We start from the raw sequence: 7,346 nt of genomic DNA, 5'->3' as shown, positions 1-7,346 counted from the left end.
TCACATCTTTATGCCTTCCTCTTTTCACTTATCAGGACCTTGGTGGTTATGGTTGGACCATCTAGATAATCCAGGGTAATCTCCCCATCTCAAGACATTTAGTTTAATCTGCAAAATTCCTTTTGCTTTGTAAGGGGGGTAGGAGTCTGGCAGTAGGTTGTGAACATCTGGAAGGGGGGGTAGTACAACATTCTACTGCATTATTCTAAAACAACTGCTGGCTTGTGAGTACTACACTCCCTAACAAGGCCCCCCAACATTAAAACCTGTGATAGGACAATCACTCCCCTTGTTGGAGCAGCTTCCTGCCTCCCTAGCCCCCTTGTGGCCCTTTTCACATTAGGGTTTATGTTCTAATGGTTATCATTTCCCTATCTTCTGTGAACTGCAAGGACAGATTTTTGGTTATACAGTTCTTGGGAACCACTGTATTTGCCACATTCATGCCCCACATTTTTAGACATGCTATCTGATTCCTATGATGACTTTTATAGGCAATGCAAGCTTAGGAAGCATGAGAATAATAAGAGTAAATATTTCTGTCATGATTACTGTATGTTAGGGATTGTTTAAAATGCCTTATGTGTATTAATTCAATCTTCACAATACTCCTAGGAAGAGAGTGCTATTATTATTGCCATTCTGCAGATGAGAAAACTGAGGGCCCGAGAAGTTGAGTAAATTGACAAAGTCCATACCTAATAAACAGCGGAGATGGTGTTCAAACCTAGTCTGTCTGGTTCTGTAGTGCATGCAGTAAATCGCTATACCACACAGTGCCTCTCACAGTGCAAGTAACAAAAACTTAAATTAAAAACATGAACATCACTATACTAAACTAAAAATGCTGTTGCTGAGGAGACAGAGAGTGGGAGGGGAAGTTGGAATATTTGAGGAAAAAATGAGCATGCACACACTTCAGTGGGAAGGGGGGAGGAAGAAGGGGAAGAAAGGAGGGGAGAGAAAGATTGATTTAATAATCTGGGCCACTGGGTACCAGAGGCACATTGTACAATGGCACCCAATTGAGGGGCCCCTGGGGGCTGACGTTATGGCTCATTTGCATCCTGCTGCCTGTACCCAATGGGGATTTCTTCTATTTGCACAAAGGTGTAGCCAGCAGAACCCCTGTTTACAAGCTGATGAACATATATGAGGAATTTTTTTATTAAAGTATCATTGTTATACAATCTTACGAAGGTTTCACATAAACAACATTGTGGTTTCAATATTCACCCATATTATCAAGTCCTTACCTCCTCATTGCAAACACTGTTTAAGTGTAGTAAGATGCTATAGTCATTACTTGTCTTCTCCGTGCTATCCTGCCTTCCCTGTGACCTACCCATATTGTGTGTGCTAATTATAGTGCCCCTTAATCCCCTTCTCCCTCCCCACCCACCCTCCCCAACCCCTCCCCTTTAGTAACCACTAGTCCCTTCTCAGAATCTGTGAATCTGCTGCTATTTGTACCCTCAGTTTTGCTTTGTTTTTATTCTACACAAATGAGTGAAGTCATTTGGTACTTGTCTTTCTCCACCTGGCTTATTTTGCTGAGCATTAATACCTTTCAGCTCCATCCATGTTGTTGCAAATGGAAGGATTTCTTTTCTTTTTATGGCTGAATAATAATGTTTAATTATGCACATGTGCCACATCTTCTTATCCATATCCAACATTTAAGTTGCTCTATGAGGGATTTTTTTTTTTACTAGAGAAATAGATTTATCTAATAGATACTGTATTAGAAGATTACAAAAATATGTTTTCTAGCATCAGGTTTGCTTTTCGGCAGAATTCCTAGAGAAGTATTTAGGGGTAAGAGCACCAGGCTAATTGTTGTAAGATCTGGTGCCCACACAGCACTGTACCTGTCACCTATAGGCTGCTGGACTCCTAGCTTGTATGAATTGTATCCTTTTTTTGTAGTTAAGGATTTAAAGAAGGTTTCAAATTGCCTACCTAGGTCTAAAATTTTGTGATTTTGTTTCATTTTGCTGAAACATAAATAACACTCCAGCCAAGAGATGCTGTCTTCTTTGAAAGCCACCTTGAAATGCTCTGGTATCTCTAAGTGGTATTTATGCCTCTGCTTCGGCTGTTAGATTTATCAACTTCTTAACTAAAAGATGTTCCATGGAAATCACATTCATCATTGATTTGTAATGACTAGATCACAGAAATCCAATAATCAATGAATTTCAGTCCTGAAATATTAATTCTTAGTCATTCACTCAGTAGTTAAAATATTTAACAACCTCACATTGGTTGTGCATTAAAAATGCTCCTTAACACATGGCTGTTTCTGAAAAAGCTTGGATGTGGGAAATAATTGCATTTCTATTGAAGCTATTAGAATGAATCACAATTGGATTTCACATAAAAGTCTTTAATGCATAGATATTTCACATAAGATGTTCCTAGGCATGGGTTCTTCGAGTAAAGCTGTTTGCTCCTCAAGAAATTTTATCTGTGAGTCAGCTTTATTTCCAGTTAGATCAGATAATCTTGTTTTTTCTTTTTGCTTCCTTTTTAAATTTGCTACTTACATTATTTCTAGGAGTGCTCTAATACTGCTGTGGACTGAATTTTGTGTCACCTCACTCTCCCACCCATTTCACAGATTAAAGTCATAATCCCTAATGTAATGGTATTTGGAGGTGGAGCCTGTGGGAGGTGATCAGGTCATGAGGGTGGAGTCAGCAGGAACAGAATTAGTGCACTTAGAAGGAGGCACACAAGCGAGATGATCTCTCTTTCTCAGTTACGTCAAGACCCAGCGAATAGGTGTCTACTGGCAAACCAGGCAGAGGTCCTTCACCAGACACAAGACCTGCCAGCACCCTGATCTTGGGCTTCTCAGCCTACAGAACTGGGAGAAATAAATTTCTGCTGTTTAAGTCCCCCTGCCCCGCTACATGTAAGACTGAAGCTACTTTGTTATAGCATTCTGAAATAAGACAACTATAGCCACTGCCGTGGTCCCTCTGTATAAGGAGGATGCACCCCTCATCTAAAATTTGATTTGGATGTCAAGATGCTGATGCTAAATGCACACCAAGATGGTATGAAAGGTATGTTTCTGGGGAGTTCAAGGTAGAACCCCGAGCTAGTCCAAAAAATGGCTTGGGAGAACAAGGAACGGAGACTGGCTTGGATTTTTAGGGTATTTAGAGGTGTAGGGCTGAAGAGAGGGGGCCTGCCAGTGGTTTGAAGTTTCCACTAAAACCAAAGAAGGCAGCACCTGGGGCTTCTTGTCAGCTTCACCAGATGGGGAAAGAAGGGAAAGGACGAGGGGGAAGCTTAAAAGCTAATCAGCTGTCAAACATCAAAAAGGTGGAGTCAGATTTTTTTTTATTATAATCCTTATGAGAACCTATCTATCCAATAGACTTCTCCACAACACTTATAGAAATAATGAATAATTTTAAACTTTTTTTTTTTGAGAGGGCATCTCATATAAACTTCTCTTCTTTAAAAAGTAAAAATTACATGCAGTATGGTATGGTGGTAAAAGCAAGACTTAAACCTAGGCAGACCTGCAATCAATCAAATTTGAGGTCTGCTGATTGCCTGTCCTATCCGTCAGCATTCACTGCAGAAAGCGGAATCCACTGGAGGTATTTAAAGCGTGAGGAGAGTTTAGTGTAGGGGGCGAGATATTCTTCTAAATTGTTAGAGAAGGCTGGGGAAACAGGTTCTAGGCTGTGCTCCTGGAGTGGCCCCAAGAGTCCTACCGAATTGCCCCCCTTGGAGCTGTGCTGAAAGCGAGCCAGCCTCTGAGTGCTGCCATCGCAACTCTCCCAACATCCGAGGGATCGGGCAAGGACTTGGGGCTTTTATTATAGTAAAACCTCACGTTTTATGGTCATGCTTGCCAGCAACAAAAGCCGAGAGCCACAAGAAATGAGCCTCCGCCTCCAATTGCCGAAATGCTGCATGAGTATGTGTAATTGGTACAAGCCAATTCACCTGTACAACACTAGCTGGAAGGGGGTCTGAGAAATGGTCATTTGAGCTTTATAAGGTCATTTGGGGGTTGACTGAAGCAATCCAGTCATTTCCCTGTATGTGATCTGGGACAAGTGTGTGAGTTATTCTATAAAATGGGTTTAATACTTAAATTGAAGGGCTATCCAAGGACTAGAGATCATGCACCAAATACTCTTTTAGTATAAATACAAAGCATTAAATTGGTTTTTGATGTTCATCTATAATTTGAATTTACATAGGTGTTCTATATTTTATCTGGTAGACCCAGGGTAATGATTTATTTAGGTGGGGATACTGATAAAAGGAAAGCCTCATGAAGATGTGATAAATAAGCAAAGACCCAAAGAATAAAGTACTAGTATTTATTGGCCAGTTGAAAAGTGGTGGAAAGAGATTTCCAAGCAGAAGGACTAGCATGTGCAAGGTCCCTGAGTTAGAAAAGACCAGAAAGGATGGTAATGTGGCTAATACAATGAGTAAGGAGGAGAGTGGCCTGGAATGGGAACTAAGAGGTAGGCAAAGATCAGGCAGAGAGTATTTAATTTTTTTTCATTTATAAAATCCTTGTCAAACCATCTTACACAGAAGCTCATAACATGTAACATGTAAGATTGGAGCTACACTGTTTGAAGGGTGGGGATTAGGAGTATTTTGAAGGTCCAGACCCCTCCACCCTTCAGCAGCAGCTCATTATGGGACTAAATGCTGTGAAGCATCAGACCACAGTGTCCCCGACTATTGATAACCAAGACAGGGAAATACCTTAAGGAATATTTAATGTTCACTTTAAAGGTATCAGTCCTAACAGTGGCTAGAGATGGGAACTTTCTCAATTCACCTCTAATTTGAACCCAGATAATCAATCTGGCACTCTGTGTGTGCAGTGAGCAGAGTGCGTAGAAATCAGTTTAAGATTGTTCAGATTAGCACCTCCTAGTCATCTCTGCTAACAAATCAAAACATTGGCCACTACAAAAACTCAAGCGCTTGATTTCCAGAGGGAGTCTCCCTGACCTTTCCCAGGTCAAGGCAAATCATCTCCGAGGAGGAAGGAAGCTAATATAGTTCATGAGCTTGTATTATGGCATCAGGCACGGTGCTGGGTTCTGGTTTGTGTTTTACATATAATATTTTAGTCTTTGTCACTCTCAGTCAAGAATCACTTTCTTGTGGCTCACTTGCAAGGGAATTAATATAAGTTTTAAAACGAGTTGTCAATTTCATCTGTGAAGTTTTTAATTTCCTATACTCCTCTGAGGTGCTGGTCATCTGCCTTCCCATAGGAGAGTTTTGCCTTTCACCTCAAGATCTACTGGATTTCTTATGGTGATGAGATAAACAATATTAGTAATTCATGACTTGAAAGCACTTCAAAACGCATTTTCACTTTTTGTTAGACTTAGAACCTCTCAAAGTGTGGAGCAGAGAATTTTAAATTTTACATGTTGTTTTTAAGCAATGAATGTTTATTATCAGTATTATTTTGTTCAGGAAGAAAGAGAAAAAGAGAAAGTGCTGGAGAGTAGAAGGAGAGAAAAAAAAACATGTATAACAAATGGAAAACAACATGACTTTTTCCTTCCCTTGATTTCTGGCTACTTTTATCCTTAAAAGTTAAGAAAAGTAATTTGCTGAATGAAATAATACACAGGGTTATAGTTTCAAGAACGTTATGCTTGAACACATAGGTTCCCTCTGAAATTACCATGAAATGTGAATATGAAGCCCAGAGCATTTGCCTGAGTACATTTGTGAACATATTTCAAATGCAGAGGTAAGTCAAAAAGGGTGAGTCAACCCAGGGATGATAAAGAGGTTTCCCGCAGGTGTCAGCTCTAACAACTGGGGACTGCTGGAGTGTCCCATTCAGAAGGACTCTGAAAACAAATCTCAGCTAAAAAGAATGTATCAGTGATTGACTAGCAATGTCTGATATGGCTAAATGATGGATTGTTTCTTGTCAAATGTAAATGTCAAATATAAACTGGGTATTGTAAGAGATTGAATGGATCTGTGCCAACTTAAAGGTGTACCGACTCATATACACACACACACACACACGGAATATTTAATAAATAATTTCAAAATTTTTTGAACTAGGAACCCAATAAGAATCAATCTGGGGAGGACTTATCTTTCCCATTAATTTAGAAGGTAGAAAAAATATCCTGGTCATTTTAGGGTGCTAAATAATTGATTAAGCTCATGAAAATTTTGCAACATTTGATAAATAAATATATAAACAAAAAAATAATTAGACAGTGTCATTGTTCAACAGAGTTTGGGTGCAAGGCAAGCTGGAAACTTGATTATGCAATTCTTGGGACAAAGCTGGAAACATAATGGACCAGCTGGAGAAAATAAAGGCTGAAAAGATTGGAATGCAAAAGGGGAACAAAGGAAAATTAATCTTTAAACTTTGAGGAGAAAAGCAATACATGCTAATATTTGGAGCTCAAACTATCATATGAAAAACTGACGTAACTAGGAGCATCAACCATTCATTTAGTATTCAGAATGGACCAGAGATACAGAACTGCTTTTTAATCTGTCATGTTTTATGGGAAATTTCATAATGACAGTCAATATGTATATATACACATACATATATGTAATAACTTGTAAATAAATAAATGTATATAGGCTTTTAATTGTCATATGTAACAATTCCCCAACCCTGGGGAAGTAGTGTTTCATAATAAAACCAGGATTTTTCATAATTAAATAATTTCAATAATCAAACCAGGATTTAGGGTAATGGAAATACCTCAGATCTCTACCCTCCCCAAGTAACCTGGATCATGATCTCATGCTCTTTCTGAGTCACTGTCTATATTATTTTTCCAAAATCATGGGTAAGGTATATGCTAATTTTTTACCCACAATTGGAATCTCTGAATATGAATTCATTACAAAAATAAGACAAATAAATCAGTTCAGTAGGTTGAATACTACCTTTTCCTCCCACTCCCCACTGAAACTACCTATGACCTAACATCTTGGATTTATCAGTGTGACTTTATATGGCAAATAATGGTTCTGCAGATAGAGTTAAGAATTTTGAGATGAGATTATCCTGGATTATTCTGTGTAATTCTTAAATGCAGTCACACTTATTGTGAGAATGAGGCAGAGGAAGATTGACACACACCAAAGAGGATAGGCCCATGTAAGCAGAGAGGGAGAGATTGGTGTGATGTAGCCACAAGCCAAGAATGACAGTAGCTTCCAGAAGCTGGAAGAGACCATCAGATTCTTCCTAATAGTATTTGGAGGGAGCACAGCTTGCTGATGCTTTCAGCTCAGTGAAGCTGATCGCAGATTTCTGGTCTCCAGCATCTTGAGAGAAAGAA

This window comes from Manis javanica, chromosome 8 (assembly GCF_040802235.1).
Source record: "Manis javanica isolate MJ-LG chromosome 8, MJ_LKY, whole genome shotgun sequence".
Taxonomy (NCBI): domain Eukaryota; kingdom Metazoa; phylum Chordata; class Mammalia; order Pholidota; family Manidae; genus Manis; species Manis javanica.
Note: the sequence above shows the minus strand (reverse complement) of the source record.